The sequence below is a fragment of the Drosophila sulfurigaster genome, chromosome 3, assembly GCF_023558435.1.
Source record: "Drosophila sulfurigaster albostrigata strain 15112-1811.04 chromosome 3, ASM2355843v2, whole genome shotgun sequence".
In the NCBI taxonomy this organism is placed as follows: domain Eukaryota; kingdom Metazoa; phylum Arthropoda; class Insecta; order Diptera; family Drosophilidae; genus Drosophila; species Drosophila sulfurigaster.
Window position 1 is genome coordinate 28,903,705 of NC_084883.1, and position 20,107 is coordinate 28,923,811.

The following is a 20,107-nucleotide window of genomic DNA, read 5'->3' on the forward strand; positions in this document are numbered from 1 at the left end:
CACTACCTTGGAGCCAGCCAGCCAGCTCCCAGCTCCCACTTGCGCCCTCTCAGTTATTTATGGGCTGTGGTAAGCCGTCTGAGGAGGGAGGAAGAGGCTGAGAACGATGCGGTCTGTAGTGTGATGTGTACTTCTCTGTGTGTGTGTGTGTCTGTGTATGCGTTTTGTTTAATTAAGTAGCATAACAGTAAACAAATTAATTTCAATATTAACAAAGAAGATTATTGAAAATCTCTCTCATTATTTACAATGCTGAATGACAAAACAAATAAATTATTAATTTTCCAAAGCAGGGCGGAGCATTCAAGAGCAACTCAATGACAGTGCACACACACACCAAATACACACACACACATACGTGCCGCGTTCCGGATTTCAAAGCCAGGGCACAAAGCAACCATTCAAGCGTAAATATTCCGTATTATTACAACTACGGTTACGCTTTTAATTGTGCATGCCACAAGAGAGACATATATACACACACAAACACTATTGCTTCGCTGTTCTTGTTGATGTTGCTGATGTTGCCACTTTCTTCAATGTCATCTTTATGTCGGAGTTGGAGGCCTTTTGTGTTTGTGTTTCGCTTCGGGTTTGTATATGACGGAAATGTAGCTGAAAAGTGCGGATTTGCCGGGGCGCTAAAGTTGTCTTAGCATATGACAACAAAACGCCAGCGGGGTGCACATAACACAAAAAGGGAAGAAATTCCCTCACTCTCTCTCAAGTCACTTGTTGAAGGGTTGCGTTTAGTGGCTCTAACGAGGCATTTGCTTGCGCTTATGTCACAGCTTATATGACATCTTTCTATTTATTTATTATAGCCCACAAACAGCTCAGATGTTGGCTAAACTGTTGCTTTTCCTAGAATTATAATACTTCTTGAAGTGATAAGAAGTATTTTCTAGGGAAGTATTTTTTTTTATTTATTTAGGATATAAAAAAAATACAGAAAATATAGTATTTTTGTAAAACAATTGTGAGGATCTTTAAGTATAGAAAAGTCTCTTCATGAGAACACCTCACCTCACTTAAATTTCATTCTTTTTTAACTTTTTTTTATCTTACGAGTGTTTTATTAAAATAAATTCTAATTCAAAAATTTGATATTTATCATGAGTACTTCCTTTTTATAGTTGCTAACCTTAATTTTTAATAATTAAATCCGTTTTTAAACAAATTTGTAAAACAATATATTCCAGCTAAAACTTTTCTCTTCTTCTAAAACATATTTCTTTCTGCTTTCGTTAGATTTCTCTTCTCGTCAAATAAAGGCCATAAAACATTTGTTAAATCCCACTTTATTTTTAGCTAATCTCTTGCTGTAACCCACGCCATATAAATCGCCATTTTCAACGGTCATTTATCGAAATTTTCTCGTAAAATATTTGTTGACGCCCACAAGTAAATTAAACCCTACATAAGCGAATATCCAGCTTTATATAACAGTATTTCGTGTACAACTAATCGTTTGATATCATTCTCTCATATTGCCACATAAGAGGAACTCAATACACGGCAATACAACAAAATACTCGACTCAAATCGCTTTTCATCAATTTCAGCAAATGCCCCAAAGCGAAGCTGGTCGTCATTCCTGTGGCCAATTCCTGTTTTGAATTTCAAACGTCCAACAAAAAAAAATGGAAAATGAGGCGTTGCCTATTTGTGAAAAATTGGGGCGCATTTGACAACAACAGCAAAAAAAAAGGGTTCTAATCTTTTGACTCCTTTACGTAATTTATAGAATATTATATTAAAATTGGAAATTGAAACGCACGAATTGAACTCGCAATTTATGCGATAAATTTGTGTGAAATATCGCCTTAATTTAATATTGCACACAAAGCGGAAAAAGGAAAGAAATGAAAGGAAAGTACGGTGTGAAAGACAAAGTATGCATCTACGCTTTATTTAAATTTATATTTAATGAAACAATTTATTGCGCTAAAAGTGTAGACACAGGCAGACAAGCTATATCCATATAGTACAACAATATCATATTTATTATTTAAATTTTAAAAGGCTGCAAGTCGGAGTTTGTGTTTGCGTTGCGTTTCTGCGCTTTTTTCCACACTGCGAACGGTGCGACGGTGCAAATTGAATAAATTTCGTTAATTGTTGTCGCGCACCTGTGTCCTGCCAGTGTGTGAGTTTGTTCTCTCTTTGCTTACTCCTGCCTGCTGCATGTCCTGGCCATATGGCCACTGGCGGCCTCTGATCGTGTGGTCGATTTGTGGTGTATAAAAAATATTAAGTGGCACTACCCTGGCGCTCACTCGTTACCCTCGCTCTGTCCCGATGTCCCGCTGTCTGCCGCTGTCTACTGCTCGTGGCAACAACAACAACAACAACGTTGTCTGTTGTCCTTTGACATGCAATATATAATTTGCCATGTATGCCAGTCGGTCGCACCGAAGTCCTAGCACATCCTGACGTGTGCCATGCCGCTGCTGGCAATTTGTTTTTTTCGCCTCACGTTGTTCTTGTTGTTGTTACTGTTGTATGCCAAGCAAGTTTAATTAATTTACATGGAATTTCCAACAACAGCAAGTGCAACAGTAACTACAACCACGACACGTGAAAGTTTAAACGAAAGGTGAAAAATGAATATAATCGAATTGACCGAACGAAACGCTTGTTCTACCTCATACCTTCCTCCGTCCACACAACACATCGATTTACCATATGCGAGGCGACAGCCTAACGTTTGACATGACAGTCCCCAAAAACCAGACAGAGTAAGAGAGAGAGAAAGAGAGAGAAAGAGATAGAAAGAGGTAGAGCGATGGCGACTAAAAACTGGGACGGACGTAGACGGTGCCACGTGTGTTGCATAAAATTTTAATTAATGTCACTACGAAATATTTCGAGTTGACTGTTTTCTAGTTCTGAATATCCGGCGAATAAACTCGCTACTCTCGCGTGTGAATGAACTGCATATGAAATGCGTTTTTCCCTCATCAAAATTGTAATAAACTTTAATTTTATGATTCGTTTGGTTTTTTTGCTGTGTCCAGTACAATTATAAAAAATCTTTATGCATTTTTAACAAGCTGCCCACGATATAACAAAATGTCTTTATTTCATTTTTACATATTGTTATGTGGGATACGTGTGGGAAATATGAGCTCTTAAATATGCACATTCCGATTGGTAACAATGTCTCTATTAAAACGTTGTTTAAATTCAGTTTAAAAAGCGAACTATGTTTGGCTGTCAACACATACATAAGTGGGGCGATGGGGAAACTTTACTGATCTCTTTGTCAACATGACTTAACCTCTTGGGCGAGTCGATTTCCTTGGCTTGACCTTGCTGCTGCTCCTTTGAGGTCATTTCTGTTACTCCAAGGGAGTTACCCTCTTCAACGAATCTGCAGCTCGTAATGTTGCCCCAGCTTTTGGCTCTCCCTCTGGCACTGGCAACAATTAATAAAGCTCAATATAGTTAAGTCGCTGTAATAAAGCAAAACCTTAAGTCGCACAATTAAAGCTATAAGCTGATCTAAAGATGGGAGAATGTGGAAGCGTCCTGTCAATAGCAGCACACAATGACATGCTATTGAATACCCGAACACATAAATAAGGCCTATATGAAGTGCTCGTGTATCTTGACTTGGCTTATTTTTAAAAATTAACTACGGAATACCTTTAAATGCGCTGATGTCCTGGCATACAATGCGATTTATTGGCCACGCAAGATAAATGGCAAACTGTTTACATTTCCTTCTACCCAAAAAAAAAAAAAAAATGAAAAAATCGAGTTGTGGGAAATTTTTTCATTTTGGTTTCGTTGTTTTGTAGCCACATTGAAAAGCGTTGTCGTAAGCAGTTTCATGACGGTTTTCAGTTTTGCTGCTGCTGACTGCCGAAAACTTTCGGCAGGTTTTGCCAGGGTTTTCTTCACTTGGTTGTTTTTTTTTTTTGTTTTTGGTGCTGTTCGTCTACACATGCGATAAAAATTGTTACAGCCAAAGCTCAAATAAACTGATGGTAGGGACGACGACTAGCAAAAACATCATTAGCATTACCAAATAAATCACATCCGCTTTTTCACAACCGTTCTGCCCAGTCCGAAAAGACAGAGAGAGACAGAGAGCAAGCACACAGCAACAATAACAACAACAACAACAATAGCAGAAAAATGATAAAAAAGGATAAAAGCTTTGAACACCGGAGTGCAATAAATTTCTCTCGTGACGAGCATAAAACTTTTTAAACACAACAATGCCAACAACAAACAAGAGCAGCAACAGCAACAATAACAACAACAACAACACAAACGCATAGCGAAGCGGCAACTTCCGTTTAATGCGACCTACCCGAAAAAAACCCCCCGCAGTAATGCACATGTGAAAAGGGCACACACAGAAGTGCAGAGAGAAAAGGACGGAGAGTGCACAGGAGAGCTACAATCTGGCCCCATGTTATGCAGCAGCCTCGCCTCGACTCTCTTCGCTTTTTATACCCTGTAGACAAATAATATTTAAGTGGGCATCAACAAGGCTTAAAAGTTGTTTGGAATAAATATATTGAGACAAAATTATATACATTTTGGTAATGTCTATAAAAAGCCAAAAACAATTTTAAAAAATAGCCAAATTTATCTAAATTCCAAAATAATTTCTAATTCGAAAATTAAGCATTGTTAAATATATTTAAATTTAAATGCATTGTAATTATTCCTCAAGTTTTTAAAATAAGTAATTTGAAAAATAAATGTCTCAAAAATATTTCTCCGATTTAATTTAAATCAAGAATAAATCCGGCAACTCCACAGGGTATTTTTACCGTCACACAATAGTGCCAACAATTTCTGTTTTTATTTGTATGCATCAGTTTGGATTTTGTGGTTTGATCCTGCATCCTGCGCTTGGCCATCCTTCAGAGTCGACGTCGTCGTCGTCGTCGTCGTCCTCTTCGTCGCCGTCGTCGTCGACGTCGTCACTGATGATAAAGTATGCCAACTGTCCGCCCCGTAACCCAGCCCCCGTTGGCCATGCCCATGCGATACATCAGCTCAGCAACTTTGCTCAATAAATTTTGTGCACAGCTCAAAGGCGCCCCGCAGTATGCAATGATTTTTTTTGTAGTGGTAAGAGAAGGATTTCAGTAAAGTGCAATGGGGGTAGGGGGGCAAAACAAGTTGCTTACTATGGTATAAAGCAGAGGGAGCTAAAAATTATAACAACTTTTGGTAACAACATGAAACGTTTACATTGTGGCTGAGGCGGACAGTTGCCTGTTTAACGATGCCAACGATGCTCACGATGCCATAGAAAGAGAGAGACGGAGAGAGTCCTGTATATACGTATACGTATAGTTATCCTGCTGCAGCTGCCGTCACACAGAGTCAGAGTCAGAATCGGAGTCGGAGTCGGTGCCACAGTCACAGTCCAGTCTCGGAATTTTTATTGTCGTTGTTGTTGGCCTGGCAAAAATCTGCATTGGACATAAATGTCAACACCCGTGCGGCATTGTGTGTGTGTGCTCTATGCTGCTACCCTCTTCTCTGTGTGTGGTGCTGTCTAAGCCAGTACTGCAATCAGGTTGCACTTTTGTGACCTGGCTCGTATCTTAATTTTAAACTGACATTGCTCGACCGGCCCGAAAGAGATGACAAAGCTGGGGAAAATGGAGTTGATACGAGAACTGAAACTGAAGTTGCTGCAGACATTTTTGGCCAATTGCGAAATGGGTCAACCGAAAATAAGCGAAATACTCACTCTCACTCTGTCTCTGACTCTGACTGTGTGTCTCTTTGCTCGTATTCATCGTCATCGCCAGTGTCGACATCGTTGCAATTGATTGAATACGTGATGTCCATGCAAGAAACAAACTTAAAAGCCAGGCTAAGACCCCAGCCCAATCGACTGACCAACAACAGCAACAACATCCACCGCTTTACGCTCATGTGCAGTTCAAACGAAAGTGGTTTTAAAAACGAAATTGCTGCGAAAATGTTTGCACATTTTTAATCAATAAAAAAAAGTGCTCTCTCCCCTCCGCCCTCATCTCGTTCTGCTCAAAATGAATGACCAGTTGACGTGTATTGCTGCGAATCGAAGTAGAAATCGCCATTCGCAATAGCGCACTATTCGCTTGCTGAGCAGCCTTGAAAAGTGGCAATGAGCAGCACATCAGTTTGCCAATCAACATGCAACGGATCGTGGCCAATCAGGCGAAAATTCACGCTAGAAAAATTGATGTGCTGCCCATTTACTGCCAAACCACATAGCAGTCCAAAGTGAATTTCCAAACACCAAGTGCAATAGATGCAACGCTTACATTGAAGGCGCGAGATATCTGACTAGGTTTTGAATGGACTATATTTCAAAATGTATCACATATATAATTTGTAATTTATTGCCATTAAATCAATGTAACACATAATCATACGAGATTATCCAAATTTGTAAATAATTATTCATTTTATATTTATTAATTGATGGCGAAGAGCGAGATATCTGGCAAAGAATCGATTAACTATATTTTTAAATACATCGCACATAGAATTTGCAATTTAATATTATTAAGATCCATGTAAAGTATTGAAAATTTATTCAAATAATTATAAATTTAAAATTTGTATCAGTTCATTGAAATTCTTCTCACTTTCAACCATTCATTTATATAAAAGAAAGCTGCCCAAATTTTGAAAATTTCTACTGCTGCATTTTAATTTGCATATCTAGGAATCGATGGAGTATGTATTTTAATATAGTACGTATACGTTTTTTGAATTTATTTTTTGATTTCATTTTATATAAAATACATATATTTCATTTACAATTCATTGTACTTCAACTATTCATTTATAACACAGAAAGCTGCACAAGAATTTCTGCTCTATTCCGTTTTTATTTCAAGTACAATTTCAAGCAAGATTTGCAAAGCATTTTTTGTATAAACTAATAAATGTTATAATTTTTATTTATTTAATATTTAGAGCAGTTCATTGCAATTCACTTCAAATTTCAAATTTCTTTTCTCACATATCAAGTTTAGTGCTATTTTTACATTGTGTTATCACTTTAGACAAGTTGCCTTGATCAAGCTATTTACTTAATATTTACTTGTCTACAGCTGTCTGTCACAATGTTTATTAATAAACTGCCTGAAGTTGTTCGTTCGCAATTCATGTGTATTTCTATGAAAATCCATTTTAATGGCTCTGGCCATAAAGCTTATCGCTTAAACTAATTCAATTGCCTGACCCTTTCAAAGATGAAATTCTAATTAAAATGAAGAGCTTAATGTCGTCTAATGTGCGTCAACAACAACAAGAAAAACAACGAAAACAATTCTGGTATCAAGTTCTCAAGGCTGCCAAGGCAGTTAACGAAATATGATTACAATAAATTACGGATGTGAAGTTCGTAGCATAAGAAATACATTTGCAACATTTTGCCTAAAAGCAAAGAATTTTCTATTGGCTAATCGTTTGGCTTAGACAAAATAGAGTTGTTGTTGTTGCTGTCGATGTAATTGTTATTGCTGTTGTTTTGAGGGGGGTAAAAAGTGAAAATGTTTTTGCGACTTACAGAACAACAAAAATACTGGCTGAATAACAAAAAAGGACGAAAAGACAAAAAACCAAAAATGCGAATAATAGAAACCTAGGCAGACTTCTAAGAATTGGCGGTGCATAAAGCATAAGATTTATTTTCTTGTTGTGCAAATGTGTGCCAGCAAATTTGGATGTGAATGTGAATGTGAGTGTGTGTACAAGCTATTCAATTATATTGTGCCAAATATAAGACGACTTGGGTAATAGTCATATGTGAATGTGTGTCGTATTCATTTATCAAAAATAATATATTAAATTGCCAACATTGAATGATATTTTAATTTGGATCTCTGTCTCTGACTCTGGCGCTGTTTCCTTTTGAATAAAACATTAAAATGTGTGTATATGACTGTGTCTGTATGTGTGTGTGTTCTAGGGAAACATTTTGTGCTCTGGCTCTTATCTTTATTTATTCAAAAGATAATTTTATGTGTTCCGCAGTCGAAGCATAAAATTACTATGTCGAATATTGTTTGAGCAAATAAAAACGGGAGAGACACATGCAAAGCAGCCTCTGACAGCGCAAGCAGGAGGAGAAGGCTGAATTCAGAAGCTGAGGCTGTGGCTATGCCTGATATACATGCAAGTAGCATCACCAAAAAATGGCTGCCTAACTGTACATGTGTCCTCTCACTCTCATACTCTGCCTGTGTGTATGTGTGGGTGCGTGTGCAGGAAATGCTATGTAGCAAGGACTATGAAACGGAAACGGCATCAGCCTGTGAACAGTTGAGTTGAGTTGAGTCGAGTTCAGTTAGGTTCGGCATCAGGCAAGAGCAGCAGTTCATTTACATTTATATGGTCTGCTTACAATGTTAACGCTCATGTATGCGTCTACACACACACTCTTACAATCCCCTCCCACACTCACACTCATAGACATTTGCAAAGCGGATCGTCCAAACACACACAGTTTGAGAGTCAGCGAGTCACATTGTCTATTTGATTGGCCGTCTGTCCGTCTGTCTGTCCGTTAGTCTGGTGTCTGTTTGCTTTATCATTTGCCTTTGCCAGCTGATAATCTTTATTGCAGTGAAATATTTAATTTAATAAAAGCTTTGCACAGTGCCAACTTGGCCTCCAACAAAACACTCAATTCTCCACCCACTCAATTCCATCAAGTGATATTTTACAATTTATTTAATTTATTGCCTTGCTACTTCTCTTGCTCTCCTGCTCTTTGTATCTATTTATGTCTGACTCTCTGTCTCGCTCTCAATTTGCTAATACATATGTGTGTTGTTGGTGTTTGTAAAAAACAAAACTCTTTGTCGCTTAGTTGAACAAAAAAGCGTATAAATGATAAGCATGCATAAAATATTCCAAAACAACAACAAGGAGCAGCCAATAAGCCACACACACACTCACAAACATTGCAAGTAAAGATAAAAAAGGGTAAAAGTTGAGTCCATGGACTGCAAAGCATTCTCTCAACTAGGCCTAGGAGAAGACATTCTAAAATTTAGTGACAAATTCTGCAAGTTTGGGATATTTAAATGAAGGATTTGACAAACATTTTTTGCATAGTTTTTGTATTCCATGTTTTATATTTCATTTCAAAATATATTGAAGTTGAATCACTAAATTCAGTCATTAATTATATTATAATATTATATTATAATCAACTATAGACTTTTTTCATTCCAACACTAAAAGTTCTTCAAACTAATATTATCAAAGACATCAATTAAGAACTATTAACTTCATTATTTTTTGTATAGATCATTTATAGATAGAAATTTACGCTACTATCATCTTAAGCAGAATCATAGTCATCAACTGATAAGTGCAGATATTATTTTATATTGTGCAGTATTAATTGATATCATTATAATATAATTTTGAATCAAATTCATTGAACTCTTCTTTCATAAATTCCAATTAACTATAAACTTTTTACATTTAAGCACTAAAAGTCATGCAACTAATATTGTCAAAGACATCAACAAAGATATATTAACTTTATCCTTTTTTATAGATCATTTATTTTTCGGGATTTATGCTGCTAGTTTATCATGCATCATTTAAAATTTGCATTTATATGCTTAAGCTGAGTTGGCAACCCGTTTAATGATGCTTTGCGATGGAAATGCTTGAAGTCTCCATTATTCTTGTCGATGCCGTATATCACATAGTTAACTTGGTCGAAAGGGCATCTGACTAACGACCTGTCAAAAGGTTTAACCTCATTTCTCCTAGTCGCAGCTTGTTTTTGTCGCTTGTTTATTGCTAATCATTTTCGTTTTGGTTTTGGTTTTGTTTTTTTGTTGCCCCCTTCTTTGTGTTTGTGTGTGTTTGGCACTTTTATTATTGTTTTCGTTTTCACAATATTCAGAGCATGAAATATAATTTTGCCATAGCAAAAATTATTATTTGCAGTTAGAAAATGTGCGAGGGAAATAATAAAAAAAGAATGTGAATATATAAATGTGTGTAGTAAATATATAATATAAATATATTTTGGAGGCCCGGTTGACAGGCGGCAGTTTTTGGTTTGGTTTTTGGGTTTTTGGTTGCGGCTTCGTTTCGGTTCGGTTTGGTTTGGTTTCGTTGGGTTTGGTTTTTGGCAGCCAACTTGGCGACAATGGCAGCAGGCGCCTTTTGTTATGGCCGCTGATAAATTGTGGCTGATATAAATGCAAAAACCAAACAACGACAGCAGCAGCAGCAGCAGCAGCGACAGCATAAGCAACAGCAACAAAAGTGTGCAACATATTAACATAGATACAGATACGTTCTACACACACTCACATTAAGTGGCAAAGCATCGGCAGCGGAGCAAGCGAGAGAAGGTGAAACCAAAAGCACGTGGGGCAGAGCGAACAGTAAATAAATAATGTGGTTAAAAATTTGCTTGCATGTGTGTGTGTTGTCTGTGAGTGCGAATGAAGTTTGACTTTGAATAATGTTTGGATTGTCTGTGGCAGGCAGGCGAGTCAGGACAACCGGGACAGCCAGGACAGTCGACTGGCATCCCTGGCAGCAAAATAAATCGAGAAATTATAGAACTGTGACTAGTATAAGAAATTGCTAGATATTTGCCAGCCATCCAGCGAGCGTGGCAAGATATATGGCCGCCAGTTAAGACGAAGAAAACTGCCTCGCTCTCAGCATCAGCATCAGCTTCAGCTTCAACGGATGTCGTCTCAAGGTGGCACATGTCGGAGACAACAACAACGATGGCAACAAAACAGTCAACAAAAAAGTGACAGCTGTTGCCCTCATAGTCACACACAGAAAAAGATGCTGAGATAATACAAATAAAAGTTAGAAAGGAATAAATACAAGATTGCCAATCAGCATATGCGACTACAGAATGTTCTATAAACAGTTTGTTCCGCTTTGATTGATGGCAAACAAATTCATCACGCAAAATGTGATGCGAAAATCAAAAACCTCACAACATTCGTCTAGATTGCATCGATAATGTTGAAGAATGTTTTTTCTTGTTGTTGTTGCATAATTTTGCATTAAATCATTGAAACATGTATAGGATATCATCAGCATGGGAATTATAAATAAATTGTCTCCTCCTTTGCTCTTACGTTTAATATACCCCTTGTTACCCTATCAATCAAGGATATAAAAACAATAAGCGGCTGGGTCATAAAATTTGTTGTTTTTCTTTTTTTCTTCCGTGTGAGTTTTATGCTGAGTCCATGGCACACATAAAATTGTTTATTAACAAATCAACGGCGGCAACGGTACAGTAAAATCGGGCTGGTTACTTTGACAAAACATTAAAATCAGCAAATTTTTCTTTTGTGTCGTACTTCAGGCATTTTTCAATGGTCTCCTAACGAAAATGCAATAAATTGCAGACGTAGTATAGATTTTTGCGCATAAATTGTATAACACAAAAAAAATGCACGATGATATAAAAAAAAATTGTAAGAAAAGTGGAGAAGAACGAATGATGTTTTATATACATATATATATATATATATATATATATAGGAAAAAGGCAAAGTCGATGACGATGACGACGACGGCGAGGACGACGTCCAACGACTTGAAATCATAAGAAGAAAAAATATTGAGAGCACGCAAAAAAATGCCAAGGCAGCTTCTCAGCATACGCATGAGCTGGGTGGGCGTGATGCTGAAGTGAGGGGGCGTGGTAGGGCGAGGAGGAGAGCAGAGGAGGAGGGTGCACAGTTGGATAGGTCGCAGGGGCCAGGCTTGCCATATTTATGCATTATGGATATTAGTTTGTACCACAGGAAAAATACCATTAAAAGCAAAAGCATGAAGTCGATTACGCGCCAAAAGCAAAATTGCATGAAAGCCAGGGCAGTCAATGGGCAAAAATGGCAGTAACGTAGGATTCGACGGAGGAGGATTCGAAGGACTGAAGGACTGCTCTGCTCAGCTCTGCACTCTGGATGAGTATAGAGGGACAGCCACAATACGGCCAAAAGGATCTGCGAGGACGACGCGTTTTGAAGCTGACAGCTAGCAAGGGCAGCTTGCGGAGTAAGAGCGGAGTAGAAGGGAGCCAGGGATGGAGTTAGAGAGGCAGTCAAAGCCGAGTAGAAGAAAAATCAATTTACTTGAATTTTTCTTATTCGCTGCGCTGATGGTTAGACGAAGAGCTTGGCGACACACGCACAGCAGCAGCTTGAATGTGACAAACCGACAGTGTGGGGGGTAAGGAGTGAACCTTTCAGCCATGGAACGACAGCAGCAGCTGCTCTCGAAAGGGGAGTTGTGGGGGAGATGGAGGGTGGCAGCTTGTACCGCTGCCGTTGGCGTTTTTTCTTAGATTGCTGGCGACGTTCCGTTGAGTTGCAGGATTATTGTGTTGGGGCAGTCGCCAAGAGCGAGATTGTGGAGGCAAGAGACGGGATTTGGAGGCATGACAAGTGAAGGTGTGTTAGTGTGTGTGGGTGACAAGGGGTGAGTGGGGGAGTCAAGTTGTGCGTGCGACCATTTGTTTGACGTGCGACGTGTGGCAAACGGAATTTACGCAAGTTTTCCCTCATGCGGAGACACAAGACACGACGAGAAGCCACCGAGGTTTTAGCCATGTTCAAAGCAAATGCCAAGCAAATGATCTATGATAAGTGCAGCAGAGAGAAAACCCTCTGAATGTTGAATGCTTAACACTTAAATAGAGCTGGCAACAAGTTATCCAGGTGAGACACATCAAAACTATTCCGAGTACTCTGAGTAATCCGCACATCAGCATTATGCGTTACATGTTGACTTTCTTATTTTCAAGAGGCACACATATGATAAGAAAATTACAAAGTATGCTTTATGAATAATAAAAGAAATAAACTAAAAGTAGATTAACAACAATTGAAATATTATCTAAATCATTACTACGTCATTGTCCGTACTGTCCTTAAATTATCTTTTTCTTTTTTGGGAAGCACTCAAAAATAAAATAATAATAGTAAGAGGACTATGCAAAATATCAATTAAATTATTCATTTGACTTACTTGAAGGATTAATTTATAAACTGTAGAAGTGCATTAAAAACAATTGAAATATTATCCAAGTCATCTTTACGTCATAATACGTGCTGCCCTTTCATTAATCTATTGCTGATGATTAGTAAGCACGTATCGTAAGTAATTGCTAGAATTAATCAACTGCAGCTGTGATGATATGGAAGATCTTTAACTTTTGGTCAAGCCTGCTTCGATAAACGTACATTAGCAAGTACTTTCCCATCTCTGAAATAATATTACGAAGAACTACCCCTTTTCGCTTATGAGATAAGATCTCTGACGCTCTCGAAACCCTTTTCGGTAAAAAAGTATCTACCCTGACATATTCAATTGTGCCAAAAGAAATTGAATGTTTTTTTTTTCTGTTTTGTCTGTGTGCACTTTTTTCTCACTTCTTGCGAGCGGAACACGTTGACTGTAGTTTATCGGTTGACATCTGTAGGACAACCCCGAGTGCCCAGAGAGCACTTAGACCTTTACGCACTATTGCATAATTAGCCAGTAACTTTGGTATTCTATTCCCCCTCTCAATTCTCAGCTCTTACTACATATCACTATCAGTTGGCTGCCACTCAAGCACTTTCCCAGTTGACTTTGAGCCACCCTAACCACACTTTAGTCTAATTTATGCCGCATTTCTCATTTCTCTCTCTCTCTCTCTCTCTCTCTCTCTTTCTCCCTGTCTCTTTCCACTTCCGCTTTAGGCCGCACATAAATATTCATCATTAATACGCTTTACGCTTTGCGCTGCTGTCCACCTCCCTTTGCATTGCCTTTGCTTTGCTTCCTTTTGCTGACCATCTCTATTGACATTGCCTGATAGGACGACTTTGTGCGTTCAATGCCCGACCCCCAATAATCATTTAATTAAAAGAGTTGGAAAAACTTTTTTATTTGCCCCTTTTTTCTGCTACTGCATCTCCCACTTCTTCAGTGCTGCTGTCTACTCAAATTAAGCGAAATTCTATTAAAAAGGGCACGAGTAAAAACAAACAAAACAATGAAAACAAACGTTACGTAGTGTTTTGTGTTTTTCTTTACCTCTCTCTAGTCGATGCTTTTTGCCACGCACCCGTCGTTAATTTTTATGACTTAAAAGTCATGTAATTTTATGACTTTAAAAGCTATTTTAGAGCCTTTAGTTTTATTTGACAATTTCGGTTGAGACCCCAAACCAAATCGGTGCCCCTTTTCTGCCTGATGTGCATAAAAATTGGCGCATAATATGAAAAAAACCAAAGCGAACAAACAATAATGGGAAAGACTTAGAGAGCAAGACTCATAAATACCCTAGACTAGAAAGTTTTTAGAGGAAAGCCTGGCAAACTCAAAAATGCTCTAGAGCTAAAGGTTTTTAAGGAAACTCTACAAAATGTTTTGAAAAGTGAAATCTTTATAAGAATTCAATTTCATACTTTATTTCATGTTATTTCTTATCCAGTGCATTATCTACTCTAATTTGTTTTTTATTTATCCATTCTTATTATCTCCTCAGCAAACCTTTTAATGCTGTAAACTCCAAAGAGTATAACAAGGTCGTCGCAGAACGGTGCATGAAAAATGCCTATAAAACCTAAAAGGCGTTGTCTATTAAACAATTTCCAGAGTCTCTGGACTTTACTTTGGCCGCCGTGTTGTGCGTGTTGTTCTTGCAATTTTATGGCCTCAAATTGGAGTCGTATAGCAATGAAAGTTGCTTCGACATCGACATCGACATCGGCTTCGACTTTGACTCTCTGTCGCTGTCTTCTTCATAAACCACACACGCAGCCAGAGGTAAACGCCGAGGTAACGGAGGTAGAGAGGTATAGAGAGGTCGCTCGGCTTAATGGCTTGGCGAGCGTATAAAGTTGTGTAAAGTTCTTCTGTGATAAGCAAAAAGTGCCACATTAAAAGGTTAAAGACTAGCCATTAGCCAAGTTTTCGCTGTTATCTCGGTGGCCAGGAAACCGAGAAACCGAATAGCACCATGAGAATGCATATTGAGTATTTTTATGACCCCGCACCGCAAAAGTCACCATCATGCATTTCATCAGAACGTTTAACTAGCTGAGTCATCTGATAGATAACTTGATGGAATATTCATGAAATATACAAAAGAGGAACTACAACAACAACAGCAAAATAGAAAACAATTACAATGGGTCAAACAGGTAGCAGGCCTAAATAGATTTGTTACCCTAGATAAACGGCTTTTAAAGTCTGAAAGCAAATATCTGTCATAATTTGTGTAGGCTCCCAACTTGTAGAAAGAACTCTTCAACTTGGCTTAAAGGTATGCAAAGAGCAAAGAGTTTAAAGAGCATGTGAGAAAATTCTAAAGAGGGGAAGCAACAGTTTACCTAAATGCATCGTTTAGGTATTTTGTGTCTTTGAATTTATATTTAAACTCGTTTTCTAATTTTTTGTTTCTGTTATTCTTTAGCAATTCTTTCAGCTATTTAAATTTTTAACTATTGACTTTAAAATTGAGCATTTCTCTTTATTTCTCTATCTCTTTTAAATTTTCGTTTATCCCACATTCTTTTTTTACGAAAATGTCGAACTCGTTGCTTTAGCAATGAAAGTGCAAATTTCAGATTATTTAAATTTTTAATTTGTTTCTACATTTAGTTTAATATTTTTTTTTGTAATATGTAAGTTTTCATTTAAATAATTCTCTTAATTGAACTAAAATGTCCAACTCGTTAATGGCTTATATTGCATATTGAATTTTCTTTGTCCTTTTAATTTGCAGCTTTTAACTTCAAGTTTAACCTCTTTTTGAACTAAATATTAAATTTTTAAGTTTCCATTTATATCATTCTCTTGATTTGCAATTTTGGTGCAAATTTCTAATTGTTTATATTGCTAATTGAATTTTGCTAAAGCATTTTTCTTTATTTTCCTTTCTGCTTAATCAATTATAACGGACTTATTTTACATACGTGCAATTTTCATTTGCTTCCGTGTTTTCCCAGTTTTTTGCTGGCTTTTGCGCTTTTCATTCGATTTGCTTTTAATTAAATCAACGGCTCTGTTTGCAGCTTGTTAACATACCTGTAATGAAATAAATTGAAAAAATATAAATATACACACACAATTATATAGTAGTAGACGAATGAATTTTAGCAAAAACTGTATTTGTTATTTACATCTGTTACACACACATACATACATATATATAGAGAATTGTACAATCGTTTGAGTGAGGCATTTCTATTAGCCTCGTTGGCTTTTGTCAAAGGCGAGTGAGCGCCATTTAAACAAACAACAATAACAATGACAACGATAACGATGATGGCAAAAAGCTGTGCAATAATTTTTGAATAGTGTGTCAACATTTTACAAATGCATAAAGTCAACTTCCGCCATCCATCCGTCCGTCTGTTCGTCTGACGGTCTATCCCATTGTCTGTCCGTATGTTGCAGTGGCGCGCTCCGGAGTGCAAATATTGTCATAATCATCAACATCATTCGCATTGTTGTTGCATAAATATGTGTTTGCATAAATATGTTTCAATCCGATGCATAAGAGAGAACGGGAGAGACGGGGAGCGATAGAGAGTGAGTCTACAATGAATGCAGTTCCAATGCATTTAGTTTTGTTGTCTGTCTGTCTGTCTGGGGCTCATTACTTGGGTATCAGACGGGATTGCGACTTGCCAGCGAATTGCCAGAGACAATGAGCAACAAAGCGAAAGGAAAAACAGCAGAAGCAGTAGCTGAATCTGAAGCCGAAGCAGAAGCAGAAATGTCAACGAGAGAAAAAGATTCCAAAGTTTTCACACAGGCAGTAACAATTTTTACAGCACAACGACTAGAGTAGTGCACACAATTTCCTTGCTCATTACGTTGACTAAACAAAGTCGAAGTGAACACAAGAAATAGAAACAGACGGAGACGGAGACAACGACAACGACAACTGCAGAAGAGTGGAAAATAATATGATACAATTTTAGAGTGCTGTTACATTCTATAAAAATAGAAAATCTTAGGCGTGGGTGCCACTTGCAAAAGTATCTTAAAGATGCACACCCAAGAATAATCTATATATTGCATTTCATTTCCTTTTCCAGCTAATATTTTTAGATGTGAAACTGGATGCGTTTTAGTTGGGAAATAAATCATAAACTTAAGCATTATTTTCATTTTTAAAGCATAAACTCTGTCTCTTAGTTTCCCACTCTATTTGTCGCTCGCTCTTAATCCAAATAAATTAACAATATGATTTAGTAAGAATCATTCGACGTCTGCTTCGCCCGCTCCACTTCGCTGAGCTGAACAAAGCCGCTTACTTTGTATTTACTGTGAAACGACGTAAATAAAAATATACAACGCACCAAAAATTGCAGCAGCACTTGCTTCTCTCACTCCACCATTGCCATTGCCATTTCCGTCTCCTTTCCCATTCCCATTCCCATTTTCCAAAAGCATTGGCAGGATTGCATCCAGGAGCAAGCAAGTTGGCGAAAAGTTTTCTCTGCCGGCTGCTCATGGGGCAACTTTGTTTTGCTTTTTAGTACTTTTGATGACTTTTTGCCGAACAGATGTCGATATAATGCTAAATGTAGTTATATGCCAGACCAGCACACACACACACACACACCACACAACAAACTGCATGGAGTACTTCTCCTGCTGCAGTTTCACTCTCTCAGAGACCAGGCCACTTACATGCAGGCATCTCCAGCCGCAACAGCAGCAGCAACAGCAGCAGGAAAAACCACAAAGGCATTGCAAAGAAAAGTTGATGATGAGTAGAAGGAGTCGACGGCGGCGGCTGCGGCGACTTCAACACAGACTGTTTGGCGTTCACTTCAATTCAGTTTTGTTCTGCTCTGTTCTGTTCTGTTCTGTTCTGTTTTATTTATGCCCCGCATGCGAAAATATGTTTGAAAGAGTAGTTTCGGGGGCAAGAGTAGGTAGAAAAGTGTGAACTCTGCTAATTAGTTTAATGCAATTCGTCATAGACTTTGAAAAGAACAACTACTAGAAGATTGTCGAAAAAAAGTCAGAGCAGACCAACTGGAGTGCTTTTTAAATTAGAAGAAGTTCAGTTGCATCTGAGACTTCAGTTCTTAATTAAAGAATGAAATATTGAAGTTGTATATAAGTTCAAAATATTTAAAATTATATTTGTTTTGACTTTTTATAATATTAATGAGAATAAAATATGATTTACACTTTTAGAAATTTGATTTAATTGCAATTCAATTCGTTAATAGAAAATTATATGTGAATTAGATTTTTAGAAATTTGATTGCCATATTTTATTATATTCTTGAAATTAACTAATGGAAATGGAAAAATTGTATTATGGTATTTAATTTAAATCAACAAATTTAATTTCGTTATTTATTTAAATTGTTCTTTGTTTTAGTTAAGTTTATAGTTTGAAAATTTGTTTAATTGCTATGGAATCGACAAAATAACGTCCAAAGTTACTTTTGCATCCACAAGATACTTTTGCGCAATTATTCCCAGAGTATCTGCTGATCGAGTTCATGTTGCATTCGCACTCGTTGTTTATTGTTGCTGCTGTGAGTTGCGTCTGCTTGCTGAGCCACTCATTTGATTTGAAAAGACGCCGAGGCAACAGCAAAAGCAAGAGCGGCAAGTGCAACAACAACAACAATAACAACAACAGACGGCGGCAGCCATTAAAGTCGAGCTGAGTTTTTATTATAAACGACATAACTACGACAAACTGAGTTACCAGCAAGCGACAACAACGATGAAGCAGAACCCGCATTACATTTTACGTCATTTATTGCAACTTTGTTGGGTTGGGTAAGGGTTGAGGTAGAGTGGAAGCAGCAACCGCTGCCGCTGCTACTGCCACTGCCTTGTTGCACCTTGGTTGCATGCAACAAAAGCGCGCTCGTTTTTAACAAAATGAACAGGCAGCAGGCAACACAACAAATGCTACTCCATACTTAATTAGCTGTTTGCCAGTTAAAAATAATCAGCCAAGCCAAAATAAAGCAAATGAAAGTCGGTAGCAGGAGATGGCTAAGAGCAGAACTGGAACGAGATGCATGGATGGCTCAATGAGTGGGATGATGAGAAGGAGGGAGGTGGAAGAATGGTGGTTGCAACGTCGCTTGCTTTGTTTTACAATGTTGGTGTTATTGTTGCCTGCTAGCATTTTGTTACATAAAACGCTGTAACAAATTTTTCATTAAAAGAAATCAAGCAAAATAAAAGAAAAACTCGAGCAGAGCAGAGTCATAAAAAAATGGCTATGGCAAAAAGGAGTTGGCGAAAAAAAACTCAGGAGGAAATGTAAAGAAGAAAAAAATTATGTAAGCTGGCAAAAAGAAGTAGCCGGAGAGAGCCAACAAGGCATAAGAAGATCTTTTAGCCAGCATTTTTATGACTTTGGAAGTTTCTGCTTAAAGAATTTGAATTTAAAAACTCATCTCACGCTGTAAAAGAAGTTTGTCCAAGTGCTAAACAGAGCGTTTTGTTGTTGCTGTGCTATGAATTGATATTAATCTGGCACAGGAACTAGACAATGCCGAGAATATGTGCAAGTTTTTTGCTGTACACAAAATATATTACATACCAAGTTAGAAAGTGAAGTTTTTTCCCCACACAATTGTTGCACTTATCGTAAAAACTGAACCAGTTTCGAGCAGCCAATTAAATCCCAAGCCTAACGGACTTTTCACAGCTTAAACTTAAGTTGGCCACATTTCGAATTGAATAACTTCATCCAGCATTTAATCTATAGGTGGAGATGGAGGGAACTAAGCCCTCCAACAATGGTTCAAAATGACATATGCATATGAATGCTTCAATTAATGTGAAAGAAACTGCGGGAAGTGACTTTATTATGACCTGCAGTGAACGATACAAACTCTCAATAGTTTGTTTGCCTAAATAGATCATCATAAATGTCAAGTTTTAATGCCTTTTAGTGCCATTCATATGCTGATTTCCACTACCGTCCTATGACATGGAATCATCGGCCATATATCAAAACTTTTGTACGCCTGTCCAAAAGACCGCCCCCAACCTCAAAGCCCCCATATGTATGAAAAGAAGGGGAGCAGAGAAAAAGAAATGCTAGAAACTTTTCTCCAGCTGC

The 20,107-nt window shown here is 37.6% G+C and overlaps 2 protein-coding genes across 3 annotated transcripts in view; one reads left to right on the plus strand and one right to left on the minus strand.

Moving 5' to 3' along the window:
• The window catches only part of LOC133846153 (MOXD1 homolog 2), a 148,013-nt gene that overhangs the window by 93,748 nt on the left and 34,158 nt on the right, over nucleotides 1-20,107 (minus strand). The gene's annotated exons all lie outside the window — the stretch shown is intronic.
• The window catches only part of LOC133846155 (dnaJ protein homolog 1-like), a 140,085-nt gene that overhangs the window by 473 nt on the left and 119,505 nt on the right, over nucleotides 1-20,107 (plus strand). The gene's annotated exons all lie outside the window — the stretch shown is intronic.